A 17,421-nucleotide genomic window follows, 5' to 3' on the forward strand; every position below is an offset into this window, starting at 1 on the left:
ACACCAGCAGCAGAGTGGCGCAGCGGAAGCGTGCTGGGCCCATAACCCAGAGGTCGATGGATCGAAACCATCCTCTGCTAAAGGCAACTTTTAATGTGGTTGCAGCCAACACTTGCACTGCAACTAATCCCAGCCTTGACAAAGATGCATCTCCAAAATCATTCTCTTTCAATTAATTTGAGGAGCTTTGGCTGATAGAGCACACTCATAAAATATGAGCTTGATATTAAAAGTCTTATTGTTTCCTCTTCTTTTACTAAATAAGTTTGCTTATCTGCAAGCAAATCGGATTATGATGCTGTGGCAATAATTGGGATCTGGCTCAAAGGGCAGGCGTGGGCCGTAAATATAGCTGGATATCGGGTGTACATGAATGGTAGCAGTTGGGGTGGCAGTATTGGTTAAGGACAATGTTAGTGTTGACGAGAGAGGATGTCCTGTAAATATTGCAGGATACAGGCTGTTGGGCCTTCGGCCGCCGGAGGAAGACAGTGTTCCAAGATCAGGCCTTCAAATCTGGCACCAAGCTCATGGTATACAGGGCTGTAGTGATATCCGGCCTCCTGGGTGGCTCAGAGACATGGACCATATACAGCAATCACCTCAAATCGCTGGAGAAATACCACAACATCCTGCAAATCCCCTGGGAGGATAGACGCTTCAACGTCAGTGCTCTCGATCAAGCCAACATCCCCAGCATCGAAGCACTGACCACACTCGACCAGCTCCATTGGGCGGGCCACATTGTCCGCATTCTCGACACAAGACTCCCAAAACAAGCGCTCTACTAGGAATCCTACACGGCAAGTGAGCCGCAGGTGGGCAGAAGGAACGTTTCAAGGACATCCTCAAAGCCTCCTTGATAAAGTGCAACATCCCCACCGACACCTGGGAATCTCTTGCCAAAGAGCGCCCTAAGTGGAGGAAGAGCATCCGGGAGGGCGCTGAGCACCTCGAGTCTCGCCGCCGAGAACATGCAGAAAACAAGCGCAGGCAGCGGAAGGAGCGTGCGGCAAACCAGACTCCCCACCCACCCTTTCCTTTAACCACTGTCTGCCCCAGCTGTGACAGAGACTGTAATTCCTGTATTGGACTGAACAGCCACCTGAGAACTCACTTTTAGAGTGGAAGCAAGTCTTCCTCGATTTCGAGGGGCTGCCTCTGGTGATGACTGGAGCAGTGGTTAATCACGCCCATCCACCACGTGACCCCGCGGCCCAATCCGCTCACTAGAGCAGCTGTCAATCACACGCAACCGCAGCCAGCCATGTCCCAGCACAAGGAGGTGCAATTCATCAGTTCCAACACCAGCAGCAGAGTGGCGCAGCGGAAGCGTGCTGGGCCCATAACCCAGAGGTCGATGGATCGAAACCATCCTCTGCTAAAGGCAACTTTTAATGTGGTTGCAGCCAACACTTGCACTGCAACTAATCCCAGCCTTGACAAGGATGCATCTCCAAAATCATTCTCTTTCAATTAATTTGGGGAGCTTTGGCTGATAGAGCACACTCATAAAATATGAGCTTGATATTAAAAATCTTATTGTTTCCTCTTCTTTTACTAAATAAGTTTTGCTGATCTGCAAGCAAATCGGAATATGATGCTGTGGCAATAACTGGGATCTGGCTCAAAGGGCAGGCGTGGGCCGTAAATATAGCTGGATATCGGGTGCACATGAATGGTAGCAGTTGGGGTGGCAGTATTGGTTAAGGACAATGTTAGTGTTGACGAGAGAGGATGTCCTGTAAATATTGCAGGATACAGGCTGTTGGGCCTTCGGCCGCCGGAGGAAGACAGTGTTCCAAGATCAGGCCTTCAAATCTGGCACCAAGCTCATGGTATACAGGGCTGTAGTGATATCCGGCCTCCTGGGTGGCTCAGAGACATGGACCATATACAGCAATCACCTCAAATCGCTGGAGAAATACCACAACATCCTGCAAATCCCCTGGGAGGATAGACGCTTCAACGTCAGTGCTCTCGATCAAGCCAACATCCCCAGCATCGAAGCACTGACCACACTCGACCAGCTCCATTGGGCGGGCCACATTGTCCGCATTCTCGACACAAGACTCCCAAAACAAGCGCTCTACTAGGAATCCTACACGGCAAGTGAGCCGCAGGTGGGCAGAGGGAACGTTTCAAGGACATCCTCAAAGCCTCCTTGATAAAGTGCAACATCCCCACCGACACCTGGGAATCTCTTGCCAAAGAGCGCCCTAAGTGGAGGAAGAGTATCTGGGAGGGCGCTGAGCACCTCGAGTCTCGCCGCCGAGAACATGCAGAAAACAAGCGCAGGCAGCGGAAGGAGCGTGCGGCAAACCAGACTCCCCACCCACCCTTTCCTTTAACCACTGTCTGCCCCAGCTGTGACAGAGACTGTAATTCCTGTATTGGACTGAACAGCCACCTGAGAACTCACTTTTAGAGTGGAAGCAAGTCTTCCTCGATTTCGAGGGGCTGCCTCTGGTGATGACTGGAGCAGTGGTTAATCACGCCCATCCACCACGTGACCCCGCGGCCCAATCCGCTCACTAGAGGAGCTGTCAATCACACGCAACCGCAGCCAGCCATGTCCCAGCACAAGGAGGTGCAATTCATCAGTTCCAACACCAGCAGCAGAGTGGCGCAGCGGAAGCGTGCTGGGCCCATAACCCAGAGGTCGATGGATCGAAACCATCCTCTGCTAAAGGCAACTTTTAATGTGGTTGCAGCCAACACTTGCACTGCAACTAATCCCAGCCTTGACAAAGATGCATCTCCAAAATCATTCTCTTTCAATTAATTTGAGGAGCTTTGGCTGATAGAGCACACTCATAAAATATGAGCTTGATATTAAAAGTCTTATTGTTTCCTCTTCTTTTACTAAATAAGTTTGCTTATCTGCAAGCAAATCGGATTATGATGCTGTGGCAATAATTGGGATCTGGCTCAAAGGGCAGGCGTGGGCCGTAAATATAGCTGGATATCGGGTGTACATGAATGGTAGCAGTTGGGGTGGCAGTATTGGTTAAGGACAATGTTAGTGTTGACGAGAGAGGATGTCCTGTAAATATTGCAGGATACAGGCTGTTGGGCCTTCGGCCGCCGGAGGAAGACAGTGTTCCAAGATCAGGCCTTCAAATCTGGCACCAAGCTCATGGTATACAGGGCTGTAGTGATATCCGGCCTCCTGGGTGGCTCAGAGACATGGACCATATACAGCAATCACCTCAAATCGCTGGAGAAATACCACAACATCCTGCAAATCCCCTGGGAGGATAGACGCTTCAACGTCAGTGCTCTCGATCAAGCCAACATCCCCAGCATCGAAGCACTGACCACACTCGACCAGCTCCATTGGGCGGGCCACATTGTCCGCATTCTCGACACAAGACTCCCAAAACAAGCGCTCTACTAGGAATCCTACACGGCAAGTGAGCCGCAGGTGGGCAGAAGGAACGTTTCAAGGACATCCTCAAAGCCTCCTTGATAAAGTGCAACATCCCCACCGACACCTGGGAATCTCTTGCCAAAGAGCGCCCTAAGTGGAGGAAGAGCATCCGGGAGGGCGCTGAGCACCTCGAGTCTCGCCGCCGAGAACATGCAGAAAACAAGCGCAGGCAGCGGAAGGAGCGTGCGGCAAACCAGACTCCCCACCCACCCTTTCCTTTAACCACTGTCTGCCCCAGCTGTGACAGAGACTGTAATTCCTGTATTGGACTGAACAGCCACCTGAGAACTCACTTTTAGAGTGGAAGCAAGTCTTCCTCGATTTCGAGGGGCTGCCTCTGGTGATGACTGGAGCAGTGGTTAATCACGCCCATCCACCACGTGACCCCGCGGCCCAATCCGCTCACTAGAGCAGCTGTCAATCACACGCAACCGCAGCCAGCCATGTCCCAGCACAAGGAGGTGCAATTCATCAGTTCCAACACCAGCAGCAGAGTGGCGCAGCGGAAGCGTGCTGGGCCCATAACCCAGAGGTCGATGGATCGAAACCATCCTCTGCTAAAGGCAACTTTTAATGTGGTTGCAGCCAACACTTGCACTGCAACTAATCCCAGCCTTGACAAGGATGCATCTCCAAAATCATTCTCTTTCAATTAATTTGGGGAGCTTTGGCTGATAGAGCACACTCATAAAATATGAGCTTGATATTAAAAATCTTATTGTTTCCTCTTCTTTTACTAAATAAGTTTTGCTGATCTGCAAGCAAATCGGAATATGATGCTGTGGCAATAACTGGGATCTGGCTCAAAGGGCAGGCGTGGGCCGTAAATATAGCTGGATATCGGGTGCACATGAATGGTAGCAGTTGGGGTGGCAGTATTGGTTAAGGACAATGTTAGTGTTGACGAGAGAGGATGTCCTGTAAATATTGCAGGATACAGGCTGTTGGGCCTTCGGCCGCCGGAGGAAGACAGTGTTCCAAGATCAGGCCTTCAAATCTGGCACCAAGCTCATGGTATACAGGGCTGTAGTGATATCCGGCCTCCTGGGTGGCTCAGAGACATGGACCATATACAGCAATCACCTCAAATCGCTGGAGAAATACCACAACATCCTGCAAATCCCCTGGGAGGATAGACGCTTCAACGTCAGTGCTCTCGATCAAGCCAACATCCCCAGCATCGAAGCACTGACCACACTCGACCAGCTCCATTGGGCGGGCCACATTGTCCGCATTCTCGACACAAGACTCCCAAAACAAGCGCTCTACTAGGAATCCTACACGGCAAGTGAGCCGCAGGTGGGCAGAGGGAACGTTTCAAGGACATCCTCAAAGCCTCCTTGATAAAGTGCAACATCCCCACCGACACCTGGGAATCTCTTGCCAAAGAGCGCCCTAAGTGGAGGAAGAGCATCCGGGAGGGCGCTGAGCACCTTGCGTCTCGCCGCCGAGAACATGCAGAAAACAAGCGCAGGCAGCGGAAGGAGCGTGCGGCAAACCAGACTCCCCACCCACCCTTTCCTTTAACCACTGTCTGCCCCAGCTGTGACAGAGACTGTAATTCCTGTATTGGACTGAACAGCCACCTGAGAACTCACTTTTAGAGTGGAAGCAAGTCTTCCTCGATTTCGAGGGGCTGCCTCTGGTGATGACTGGAGCAGTGGTTAATCACGCCCATCCACCACGTGACCCCGCGGCCCAATCCGCTCACTAGAGCAGCTGTCAATCACACGCAACCGCAGCCAGCCATGTCCAAGCACAAGGAGGTGCAATTCATCAGTTCCAACACCAGCAGCAGAGTGGCGCAGCGGAAGCGTGCTGGGCCCATAACCCAGAGGTCGATGGATCGAAACCATCCTCTGCTAAAGGCAACTTTTAATGTGGTTGCAGCCAACACTTGCACTGCAACTAATCCCAGCCTTGACAAGGATGCATCTCCAAAATCATTCTCTTTCAATTAATTTGAGGAGCTTTGGCTGATAGAGCACACTCATAAAATATGAGCTTGATATTAAAAATCTTATTGTTTCCTCTTCTTTTACTAAATAAGTTTTGCTGATCTGCAAGCAAATCGGAATATGATGCTGTGGCAATAACTGGGATCTGGCTCAAAGGGCAGGCGTGGGCCGTAAATATAGCTGGATATCGGGTGTACATGAATGGTAGCAGTTGGGGTGGCAGTATTGGTTAAGGACAATGTTAGTGTTGACGAGAGAGGATGTCCTGTAAATATTGCAGGATACAGGCTGTTGGGCCTTCGGCCGCCGGAGGAAGACAGTGTTCCAAGATCAGGCCTTCAAATCTGGCACCAAGCTCATGGTATACAGGGCTGTAGTGATATCCGGCCTCCTGGGTGGCTCAGAGACATGGACCATATACAGCAATCACCTCAAATCGCTGGAGAAATACCACAACATCCTGCAAATCCCCTGGGAGGATAGACGCTTCAACGTCAGTGCTCTCGATCAAGCCAACATCCCCAGCATCGAAGCACTGACCACACTCGACCAGCTCCATTGGGCGGGCCACATTGTCCGCATTCTCGACACAAGACTCCCAAAACAAGCGCTCTACTAGGAATCCTACACGGCAAGTGAGCCGCAGGTGGGCAGAGGGAACGTTTGAAGGACATCCTCAAAGCCTCCTTGATAAAGTGCAACATCCCCACCGACACCTGGGAATCTCTTGCCAAAGAGCGCCCTAAGTGGAGGAAGAGCATCCGGGAGGGCGCTGAGCACCTCGAGTCTCACCGCCGAGAACATGCAGAAAACAAGCGCAGGCAGCGGAAGGAGCGTGCGGCAAACCAGACTCCCCACCCACCCTTTCCTTTAACCACTGTCTGCCCCAGCTGTGACAGAGACTGTAATTCCTGTATTGGACTGAACAGCCACCTGAGAACTCACTTTTAGAGTGGAAGCAAGTCTTCCTCGATTTCGAGGGGCTGCCTCTGGTGATGACTGGAGCAGTGGTTAATCACGCCCATCCACCACGTGACCCCGCGGCCCAATTGGCTCACTAGAGCAGCTGTCAATCACACGCAACCGCAGCCAGCCATGTCCAAGCACAAGGAGGTGCAATTCATCAGTTCCAACACCAGCAGCAGAGTGGCGCAGCGGAAGCGTGCTGGGCCCATAACCCAGAGGTCGATGGATCGAAACCATCCTCTGCTAAAGGCAACTTTTAATGTGGTTGCAGTCAACACTTGCACTGCAACTAATCCCAGCCTTGACAAGGATGCATCTCCAAAATCATTCTCTTTCAATTAATTTGAGGAGCTTTGGCTGATAGAGCACACTCATAAAATATGAGCTTGATATTAAAAATCTTATTGTTTCCTCTTCTTTTACTAAATAAGTTTTGCTGATCTGCAAGCAAATCGGAATATGATGCTGTGGCAATAACTGGGATCTGGCTCAAAGGGCAGGCGTGGGCCGTAAATATAGCTGGATATCGGGTGTACATGAATGGTAGCAGTTGGGGTGGCAGTATTGGTTAAGGACAATGTTAGTGTTGACGAGAGAGGATGTCCTGTAAATATTGCAGGATACAGGCTGTTGGGCCTTCGGCCGCCGGAGGAAGACAGTGTTCCAAGATCAGGCCTTCAAATCTGGCACCAAGCTCATGGTATACAGGGCTGTAGTGATATCCGGCCTCCTGGGTGGCTCAGAGACATGGACCATATACAGCAATCACCTCAAATCGCTGGAGAAATACCACAACATCCTGCAAATCCCCTGGGAGGATAGACGCTTCAACGTCAGTGCTCTCGATCAAGCCAACATCCCCAGCATCGAAGCACTGACCACACTCGACCAGCTCCATTGGGCGGGCCACATTGTCCGCATTCTCGACACAAGACTCCCAAAACAAGCGCTCTACTAGGAATCCTACACGGCAAGTGAGCCGCAGGTGGGCAGAGGGAACGTTTCAAGGACATCCTCAAAGCCTCCTTGATAAAGTGCAACATCCCCACCGACACCTGGGAATCTCTTGCCAAAGAGCGCCCTAAGTGGAGGAAGAGCATCCGGGAGGGCGCTGAGCACCTCGAGTCTCGCCGCCGAGAACATGCAGAAAACAAGCGCAGGCAGCGGAAGGAGCGTGCGGCAAACCAGACTCCCCACCCACCCTTTCCTTTAACCACTGTCTGCCCCAGCTGTGACAGAGACTGTAATTCCTGTATTGGACTGAACAGCCACCTGAGAACTCACTTTTAGAGTGGAAGCAAGTCTTCCTCGATTTCGAGGGGCTGCCTCTGGTGATGACTGGAGCAGTGGTTAATCACGCCCATCCACCACGTGACCCCGCGGCCCAATCCGCTCACTAGAGCAGCTGTCAATCACACGCAACCGCAGCCAGCCATGTCCAAGCACAAGGAGGTGCAATTCATCAGTTCCAACACCAGCAGCAGAGTGGCGCAGCGGAAGCGTGCTGGGCCCATAACCCAGAGGTCGATGGATCGAAACCATCCTCTGCTAAAGGCAACTTTTAATGTGGTTGCAGCCAACACTTGCACTGCAACTAATCCCAGCCTTGACAAGGATGCATCTCCAAAATCATTCTCTTTCAATTAATTTGAGGAGCTTTGGCTGATAGAGCACACTCATAAAATATGAGCTTGATATTAAAAGTCTTATTGTTTCCTCTTCTTTTACTAAATAAGTTTGCTTATCTGCAAGCAAATCGGAATATGATGCTGTGGCAATAATTGGGATCTGGCTCAAAGGGCAGGCGTGGGCCGTAAATATAGCTGGATATCGGGTGTACATGAATGGTAGCAGTTGGGGTGGCAGTATTGGTTAAGGACAATGTTAGTGTTGACGAGAGAGGATGTCCTGTAAATATTGCAGGATACAGGCTGTTGGGCCTTCGGCCGCCGGAGGAAGACAGTGTTCCAAGATCAGGCCTTCAAATCTGGCACCAAGCTCATGGTATACAGGGCTGTAGTGATATCCGGCCTCCTGGGTGGCTCAGAGACATGGACCATATACAGCAATCACCTCAAATCGCTGGAGAAATACCACAACATCCTGCAAATCCCCTGGGAGGATAGACGCTTCAACGTCAGTGCTCTCGATCAAGCCAACATCCCCAGCATCGAAGCACTGACCACACTCGACCAGCTCCATTGGGCGGGCCACATTGTCCGCATTCTCGACACAAGACTCCCAAAACAAGCGCTCTACTAGGAATCCTACACGGCAAGTGAGCCGCAGGTGGGCAGAGGGAACGTTTCAAGGACATCCTCAAAGCCTCCTTGATAAAGTGCAACATCCCCACCGACACCTGGGAATCTCTTGCCAAAGAGCGCCCTAAGTGGAGGAAGAGCATCCGGGAGGGCGCTGAGCACCTCGAGTCTCGCCGCCGAGAACATGCAGAAAACAAGCGCAGGCAGCGGAAGGAGCGTGCGGCAAACCAGACTCCCCACCCACCCTTTCCTTTAACCACTGTCTGCCCCAGCTGTGACAGAGACTGTAATTCCTGTATTGGACTGAACAGCCACCTGAGAACTCACTTTTCGAGTGGAAGCAAGTCTTCCTCGATTTCGAGGGGCTGCCTCTGGTGATGACTGGAGCAGTGGTTAATCACGCCCATCCACCACGTGACCCCGCGGCCCAATCCGCTCACTAGAGCAGCTGTCAATCACACGCAACCGCAGCCAGCCATGTCCAAGCACAAGGAGGTGCAATTCATCAGTTCCAACACCAGCAGCAGAGTGGCGCAGCGGAAGCGTGCTGGGCCCATAACCCAGAGGTCGATGGATCGAAACCATCCTCTGCTAAAGGCAACTTTTAATGTGGTTGCAGCCAACACTTGCACTGCAACTAATCCCAGCCTTGACAAGGATGCATCTCCAAAATCATTCTCTTTCAATTAATTTGAGGAGCTTTGGCTGATAGAGCACACTCATAAAATATGAGCTTGATATTAAAAGTCTTATTGTTTCCTCTTCTTTTACTAAATAAGTTTGCTTATCTGCAAGCAAATCGGATTATGATGCTGTGGCAATAATTGGGATCTGGCTCAAAGGGCAGGCGTGGGCCGTAAATATAGCTGGATATCGGGTGTACATGAATGGTAGCAGTTGGGGTGGCAGTATTGGTTAAGGACAATGTTAGTGTTGACGAGAGAGGATGTCCTGTAAATATTGCAGGATACAGGCTGTTGGGCCTTCGGCCGCCGGAGGAAGACAGTGTTCCAAGATCAGGCCTTCAAATCTGGCACCAAGCTCATGGTATACAGGGCTGTAGTGATATCCGGCCTCCTGGGTGGCTCAGAGACATGGACCATATACAGCAATCACCTCAAATCGCTGGAGAAATACCACAACATCCTGCAAATCCCCTGGGAGGATAGACGCTTCAACGTCAGTGCTCTCGATCAAGCCAACATCCCCAGCATCGAAGCACTGACCACACTCGACCAGCTCCATTGGGCGGGCCACATTGTCCGCATTCTCGACACAAGACTCCCAAAACAAGCGCTCTACTAGGAATCCTACACGGCAAGTGAGCCGCAGGTGGGCAGAGGGAACGTTTCAAGGACATCCTCAAAGCCTCCTTGATAAAGTGCAACATCCCCACCGATACCTGGGAATCTCTTGCCAAAGAGCGCCCTAAGTGGAGGAAGAGCATCCGGGAGGGCGCTGAGCACCTCGAGTCTCGCCGCCGAGAACATGCAGAAAACAAGCGCAGGCAGCGGAAGGAGCGTGCGGCAAACCAGACTCCCCACCCACCCTTTCCTTTAACCACTGTCTGCCCCAGCTGTGACAGAGACTGTAATTCCTGTATTGGACTGAACAGCCACCTGAGAACTCACTTTTAGAGTGGAAGCAAGTCTTCCTCGATTTCGAGGGGCTGCCTCTGGTGATGACTGGAGCAGTGGTTAATCACGCCCATCCACCACGTGACCCCGCGGCCCAATCCGCTCACTAGAGCAGCTGTCAATCACACGCAACCGCAGCCAGCCATGTCCAAGCACAAGGAGGTGCAATTCATCAGTTCCAACACCAGCAGCAGAGTGGCGCAGCGGAAGCGTGCTGGGCCCATAACCCAGAGGTCGATGGATCGAAACCATCCTCTGCTAAAGGCAACTTTTAATGTGGTTGCAGCCAACACTTGCACTGCAACTAATCCCAGCCTTGACAAGGATGCATCTCCAAAATCATTCTCTTTCAATTAATTTGAGGAGCTTTGGCTGATAGAGCACACTCATAAAATATGAGCTTGATATTAAAAGTCTTATTGTTTCCTCTTCTTTTACTAAATAAGTTTTGCTGATCTGCAAGCAAATCGGAATATGATGCTGTGGCAATAACTGGGATCTGGCTCAAAGGGCAGGCGTGGGCCGTAAATATAGCTGGATATCGGGTGTACATGAATGGTAGCAGTTGGGGTGGCAGTATTGGTTAAGGACAATGTTAGTGTTGACGAGAGAGGATGTCCTGTAAATATTGCAGGATACAGGCTGTTGGGCCTTCGGCCGCCGGAGGAAGACAGTGTTCCAAGATCAGGCCTTCAAATCTGGCACCAAGCTCATGGTATACAGGGCTGTAGTGATATCCGGCCTCCTGGGTGGCTCAGAGACATGGACCATATACAGCAATCACCTCAAATCGCTGGAGAAATACCACAACATCCTGCAAATCCCCTGGGAGGATAGACGCTTCAACGTCAGTGCTCTCGATCAAGCCAACATCCCCAGCATCGAAGCACTGACCACACTCGACCAGCTCCATTGGGCGGGCCACATTGTCCGCATTCTCGACACAAGACTCCCAAAACAAGCGCTCTACTAGGAATCCTACACGGCAAGTGAGCCGCAGGTGGGCAGAGGGAACGTTTCAAGGACATCCTCAAAGCCTCCTTGATAAAGTGCAACATCCCCACCGACACCTGGGAATCTCTTGCCAAAGAGCGCCCTAAGTGGAGGAAGAGCATCCGGGAGGGCGCTGAGCACCTCGAGTCTCGCCGCCGAGAACATGCAGAAAACAAGCGCAGGCAGCGGAAGGAGCGTGCGGCAAACCAGACTCCCCACCCACCCTTTCCTTTAACCACTGTCTGCCCCAGCTGTGACAGAGACTGTAATTCCTGTATTGGACTGAACAGCCACCTGAGAACTCACTTTTAGAGTGGAAGCAAGTCTTCCTCGATTTCGAGGGGCTGCCTCTGGTGATGACTGGAGCAGTGGTTAATCACGCCCATCCACCACGTGACCCCGCGGCCCAATCCGCTCACTAGAGCAGCTGTCAATCACACGCAACCGCAGCCAGCCATGTCCAAGCACAAGGAGGTGCAATTCATCAGTTCCAACACCAGCAGCAGAGTGGCGCAGCGGAAGCGTGCTGGGCCCATAACCCAGAGGTCGATGGATCGAAACCATCCTCTGCTAAAGGCAACTTTTAATGTGGTTGCAGCCAACACTTGCACTGCAACTAATCCCAGCCTTGACAAGGATGCATCTCCAAAATCATTCTCTTTCAATTAATTTGAGGAGCTTTGGCTGATAGAGCACACTCATAAAATATGAGCTTGATATTAAAAGTCTTATTGTTTCCTCTTCTTTTACTAAATAAGTTTGCTTATCTGCAAGCAAATCGGATTATGATGCTGTGGCAATAATTGGGATCTGGCTCAAAGGGCAGGCGTGGGCCGTAAATATAGCTGGATATCGGGTGTACATGAATGGTAGCAGTTGGGGTGGCAGTATTGGTTAAGGACAATGTTAGTGTTGACGAGAGAGGATGTCCTGTAAATATTGCAGGATACAGGCTGTTGGGCCTTCGGCCGCCGGAGGAAGACAGTGTTCCAAGATCAGGCCTTCAAATCTGGCACCAAGCTCATGGTATACAGGGCTGTAGTGATATCCGGCCTCCTGGGTGGCTCAGAGACATGGACCATATACAGCAATCACCTCAAATCGCTGGAGAAATACCACAACATCCTGCAAATCCCCTGGGAGGATAGACGCTTCAACGTCAGTGCTCTCGATCAAGCCAACATCCCCAGCATCGAAGCACTGACCACACTCGACCAGCTCCATTGGGCGGGCCACATTGTCCGCATTCTCGACACAAGACTCCCAAAACAAGCGCTCTACTAGGAATCCTACACGGCAAGTGAGCCGCAGGTGGGCAGAGGGAACGTTTCAAGGACATCCTCAAAGCCTCCTTGATAAAGTGCAACATCCCCACCGACACCTGGGAATCTCTTGCCAAAGAGCGCCCTAAGTGGAGGAAGAGCATCCGGGAGGGCGCTGAGCACCTCGAGTCTCGCCGCCGAGAACATGCAGAAAACAAGCGCAGGCAGCGGAAGGAGCGTGCGGCAAACCAGACTCCCCACCCACCCTTTCCTTTAACCACTGTCTGCCCCAGCTGTGACAGAGACTGTAATTCCTGTATTGGACTGAACAGCCACCTGAGAACTCACTTTTAGAGTGGAAGCAAGTCTTCCTCGATTTCGAGGGGCTGCCTCTGGTGATGACTGGAGCAGTGGTTAATCACGCCCATCCACCACGTGACCCCGCGGCCCAATCCGCTCACTAGAGGAGCTGTCAATCACACGCAACCGCAGCCAGCCATGTCCCAGCACAAGGAGGTGCAATTCATCAGTTCCAACACCAGCAGCAGAGTGGCGCAGCGGAAGCGTGCTGGGCCCATAACCCAGAGGTCGATGGATCGAAACCATCCTCTGCTAAAGGCAACTTTTAATGTGGTTGCAGCCAACACTTGCACTGCAACTAATCCCAGCCTTGACAAGGATGCATCTCCAAAATCATTCTCTTTCAATTAATTTGAGGAGCTTTGGCTGATAGAGCACACTCATAAAATATGAGCTTGATATTAAAAGTCTTATTGTTTCCTCTTCTTTTACTAAATAAGTTTGCTTATCTGCAAGCAAATCGGATTATGATGCTGTGGCAATAATTGGGATCTGGCTCAAAGGGCAGGCGTGGGCCGTAAATATAGCTGGATATCGGGTGTACATGAATGGTAGCAGTTGGGGTGGCAGTATTGGTTAAGGACAATGTTAGTGTTGACGAGAGAGGATGTCCTGTAAATATTGCAGGATACAGGCTGTTGGGCCTTCGGCCGCCGGAGGAAGACAGTGTTCCAAGATCAGGCCTTCAAATCTGGCACCAAGCTCATGGTATACAGGGCTGTAGTGATATCCGGCCTCCTGGGTGGCTCAGAGACATGGACCATATACAGCAATCACCTCAAATCGCTGGAGAAATACCACAACATCCTGCAAATCCCCTGGGAGGATAGACGCTTCAACGTCAGTGCTCTCGATCAAGCCAACATCCCCAGCATCGAAGCACTGACCACACTCGACCAGCTCCATTGGGCGGGCCACATTGTCCGCATTCTCGACACAAGACTCCCAAAACAAGCGCTCTACTAGGAATCCTACACGGCAAGTGAGCCGCAGGTGGGCAGAGGGAACGTTTCAAGGACATCCTCAAAGCCTCCTTGATAAAGTGCAACATCCCCACCGACACCTGGGAATCTCTTGCCAAAGAGCGCCCTAAGTGGAGGAAGAGCATCCGGGAGGGCGCTGAGCACCTCGAGTCTCGCCGCCGAGAACATGCAGAAAACAAGCGCAGGCAGCGGAAGGAGCGTGCGGCAAACCAGACTCCCCACCCACCCTTTCCTTTAACCACTGTCTGCCCCAGCTGTGACAGAGACTGTAATTCCTGTATTGGACTGAACAGCCACCTGAGAACTCACTTTTCGAGTGGAAGCAAGTCTTCCTCGATTTCGAGGGGCTGCCTCTGGTGATGACTGGAGCAGTGGTTAATCACGCCCATCCACCACGTGACCCCGCGGCCCAATCCGCTCACTAGAGCAGCTGTCAATCACACGCAACCGCAGCCAGCCATGTCCAAGCACAAGGAGGTGCAATTCATCAGTTCCAACACCAGCAGCAGAGTGGCGCAGCGGAAGCGTGCTGGGCCCATAACCCAGAGGTCGATGGATCGAAACCATCCTCTGCTAAAGGCAACTTTTAATGTGGTTGCAGCCAACACTTGCACTGCAACTAATCCCAGCCTTGACAAGGATGCATCTCCAAAATCATTCTCTTTCAATTAATTTGAGGAGCTTTGGCTGATAGAGCACACTCATAAAATATGAGCTTGATATTAAAAGTCTTATTGTTTCCTCTTCTTTTACTAAATAAGTTTGCTTATCTGCAAGCAAATCGGATTATGATGCTGTGGCAATAATTGGGATCTGGCTCAAAGGGCAGGCGTGGGCCGTAAATATAGCTGGATATCGGGTGTACATGAATGGTAGCAGTTGGGGTGGCAGTATTGGTTAAGGACAATGTTAGTGTTGACGAGAGAGGATGTCCTGTAAATATTGCAGGATACAGGCTGTTGGGCCTTCGGCCGCCGGAGGAAGACAGTGTTCCAAGATCAGGCCTTCAAATCTGGCACCAAGCTCATGGTATACAGGGCTGTAGTGATATCCGGCCTCCTGGGTGGCTCAGAGACATGGACCATATACAGCAATCACCTCAAATCGCTGGAGAAATACCACAACATCCTGCAAATCCCCTGGGAGGATAGACGCTTCAACGTCAGTGCTCTCGATCAAGCCAACATCCCCAGCATCGAAGCACTGACCACACTCGACCAGCTCCATTGGGCGGGCCACATTGTCCGCATTCTCGACACAAGACTCCCAAAACAAGCGCTCTACTAGGAATCCTACACGGCAAGTGAGCCGCAGGTGGGCAGAAGGAACGTTTCAAGGACATCCTCAAAGCCTCCTTGATAAAGTGCAACATCCCCACCGACACCTGGGAATCTCTTGCCAAAGAGCGCCCTAAGTGGAGGAAGAGCATCCGGGAGGGCGCTGAGCACCTCGAGTCTCGCCGCCGAGAACATGCAGAAAACAAGCGCAGGCAGCGGAAGGAGCGTGAGGCAAACCAGACTCCCCACCCACCCTTTCCTTTAACCACTGTCTGCCCCAGCTGTGACAGAGACTGTAATTCCTGTATTGGACTGAACAGCCACCTGAGAACTCACTTTTAGAGTGGAAGCAAGTCTTCCTCGATTTCGAGGGGCTGCCTCTGGTGATGACTGGAGCAGTGGTTAATCACGCCCATCCACCACGTGACCCCGCGGCCCAATTGGCTCACTAGAGCAGCTGTCAATCACACGCAACCGCAGCCAGCCATGTCCAAGCACAAGGAGGTGCAATTCATCATTTCCAACACCAGCAGCAGAGTGGCGCAGCGGAAGCATGCTGGGCCCATAACCCAGAGGTCGATGGATCGAAACCATCCTCTGCTAAAGGCAACTTTTAATGTGGTTGCAGTCAACACTTGCACTGCAACTAATCCCAGCCTTGACAAGGATGCATCTCCAAAATCATTCTCTTTCAATTAATTTGAGGAGCTTTGGCTGATAGAGCACACTCATAAAATATGAGCTTGATATTAAAAATCTTATTGTTTCCTCTTCTTTTACTAAATAAGTTTTGCTGATCTGCAAGCAAATCGGAATATGATGCTGTGGCAATAACTGGGATCTGGCTCAAAGGGCAGGCGTGGGCCGTAAATATAGCTGGATATCGGGTGTACATGAATGGTAGCAGTTGGGGTGGCAGTATTGGTTAAGGACAATGTTAGTGTTGACGAGAGAGGATGTCCTGTAAATATTGCAGGATACAGGCTGTTGGGCCTTCGGCCGCCGGAGGAAGACAGTGTTCCAAGATCAGGCCTTCAAATCTGGCACCAAGCTCATGGTATACAGGGCTGTAGTGATATCCGGCCTCCTGGGTGGCTCAGAGACATGGACCATATACAGCAATCACCTCAAATCGCTGGAGAAATACCACAACATCCTGCAAATCCCCTGGGAGGATAGACGCTTCAACGTCAGTGCTCTCGATCAAGCCAACATCCCCAGCATCGAAGCACTGACCACACTCGACCAGCTCCATTGGGCGGGCCACATTGTCCGCATTCTCGACACAAGACTCCCAAAACAAGCGCTCTACTAGGAATCCTACACGGCAAGTGAGCCGCAGGTGGGCAGAGGGAACGTTTCAAGGACATCCTCAAAGCCTCCTTGATAAAGTGCAACATCCCCACCGACACCTGGGAATCTCTTGCCAAAGAGCGCCCTAAGTGGAGGAAGAGCATCCGGGAGGGCGCTGAGCACCTCGAGTCTCGCCGCCGAGAACATGCAGAAAACAAGCGCAGGCAGCGGAAGGAGCGTGCGGCAAACCAGACTCCCCACCCACCCTTTCCTTTAACCACTGTCTGCCCCAGCTGTGACAGAGACTGTAATTCCTGTATTGGACTGAACAGCCACCTGAGAACTCACTTTTAGAGTGGAAGCAAGTCTTCCTCGATTTCGAGGGGCTGCCTCTGGTGATGACTGGAGCAGTGGTTAATCACGCCCATCCACCACGTGACCCCGCGGCCCAATCCGCTCACTAGAGCAGCTGTCAATCACACGCAACCGCAGCCAGCCATGTCCAAGCACAAGGAGGTGCAATTCATCAGTTCCAACACCAGCAGCAGAGTGGCGCAGCGGAAGCGTGCTGGGCCCATAACCCAGAGGTCGATGGATCGAAACCATCCTCTGCTAAAGGCAACTTTTAATGTGGTTGCAGCCAACACTTGCACTGCAACTAATCCCAGCCTTGACAAGGATGCATCTCCAAAATCATTCTCTTTCAATTAATTTGAGGAGCTTTGGCTGATAGAGCACACTCATAAAATATGAGCTTGATATTAAAAGTCTTATTGTTTCCTCTTCTTTTACTAAATAAGTTTGCTTATCTGCAAGCAAATCGGATTATGATGCTGTGGCAATAATTGGGATCTGGCTCAAAGGGCAGGCGTGGGCCGTAAATATAGCTGGATATCGGGTGTACATGAATGGTAGCAGTTGGGGTGGCAGTATTGGTTAAGGACAATGTTAGTGTTGACGAGAGAGGATGTCCTGTAAATATTGCAGGATACAGGCTG

The 17,421-nt window shown here is 51.3% G+C and overlaps 13 non-coding genes across 13 annotated transcripts; all 13 read left to right on the plus strand.

The window, feature by feature from the left end:
* Positions 1–8: 8 nt before the first annotated feature.
* On the plus strand, positions 9–80 carry trnam-cau (transfer RNA methionine (anticodon CAU)). The gene has a single exon. It is a non-coding gene; the product is annotated as a tRNA-Met (tRNA).
* Positions 81–1,312: 1,232 nt separating this feature from the next.
* Positions 1,313–1,384, plus strand: trnam-cau (transfer RNA methionine (anticodon CAU)). Its single transcript has one exon. It is a non-coding gene; the product is annotated as a tRNA-Met (tRNA).
* Positions 1,385–2,617: 1,233 nt separating this feature from the next.
* trnam-cau (transfer RNA methionine (anticodon CAU)) lies at positions 2,618–2,689 on the plus strand. The gene has a single exon. It is a non-coding gene; the product is annotated as a tRNA-Met (tRNA).
* Positions 2,690–3,921: 1,232 nt separating this feature from the next.
* On the plus strand, positions 3,922–3,993 carry trnam-cau (transfer RNA methionine (anticodon CAU)). The gene has a single exon. It is a non-coding gene; the product is annotated as a tRNA-Met (tRNA).
* Positions 3,994–5,226: 1,233 nt separating this feature from the next.
* Positions 5,227–5,298, plus strand: trnam-cau (transfer RNA methionine (anticodon CAU)). The gene has a single exon. It is a non-coding gene; the product is annotated as a tRNA-Met (tRNA).
* Positions 5,299–6,531: 1,233 nt separating this feature from the next.
* Positions 6,532–6,603, plus strand: trnam-cau (transfer RNA methionine (anticodon CAU)). The gene has a single exon. It is a non-coding gene; the product is annotated as a tRNA-Met (tRNA).
* Positions 6,604–7,836: 1,233 nt separating this feature from the next.
* trnam-cau (transfer RNA methionine (anticodon CAU)) lies at positions 7,837–7,908 on the plus strand. The gene has a single exon. It is a non-coding gene; the product is annotated as a tRNA-Met (tRNA).
* Positions 7,909–9,140: 1,232 nt separating this feature from the next.
* trnam-cau (transfer RNA methionine (anticodon CAU)) lies at positions 9,141–9,212 on the plus strand. The gene has a single exon. It is a non-coding gene; the product is annotated as a tRNA-Met (tRNA).
* A 1,232-nt stretch (positions 9,213–10,444) lies between these two features.
* trnam-cau (transfer RNA methionine (anticodon CAU)) lies at positions 10,445–10,516 on the plus strand. Its single transcript has one exon. It is a non-coding gene; the product is annotated as a tRNA-Met (tRNA).
* Positions 10,517–11,749: 1,233 nt separating this feature from the next.
* Positions 11,750–11,821, plus strand: trnam-cau (transfer RNA methionine (anticodon CAU)). Its single transcript has one exon. It is a non-coding gene; the product is annotated as a tRNA-Met (tRNA).
* Positions 11,822–13,053: 1,232 nt separating this feature from the next.
* trnam-cau (transfer RNA methionine (anticodon CAU)) lies at positions 13,054–13,125 on the plus strand. Its single transcript has one exon. It is a non-coding gene; the product is annotated as a tRNA-Met (tRNA).
* A 1,232-nt stretch (positions 13,126–14,357) lies between these two features.
* On the plus strand, positions 14,358–14,429 carry trnam-cau (transfer RNA methionine (anticodon CAU)). Its single transcript has one exon. It is a non-coding gene; the product is annotated as a tRNA-Met (tRNA).
* A 2,537-nt stretch (positions 14,430–16,966) lies between these two features.
* trnam-cau (transfer RNA methionine (anticodon CAU)) lies at positions 16,967–17,038 on the plus strand. The gene has a single exon. It is a non-coding gene; the product is annotated as a tRNA-Met (tRNA).
* The last annotated feature ends 383 nt before the right edge of the window (positions 17,039–17,421 follow it).

This window comes from Pristiophorus japonicus, unplaced genomic scaffold, assembly GCF_044704955.1.
Source record: "Pristiophorus japonicus isolate sPriJap1 unplaced genomic scaffold, sPriJap1.hap1 HAP1_SCAFFOLD_539, whole genome shotgun sequence".
Taxonomy (NCBI): Eukaryota; Metazoa; Chordata; class Chondrichthyes; family Pristiophoridae; genus Pristiophorus; species Pristiophorus japonicus.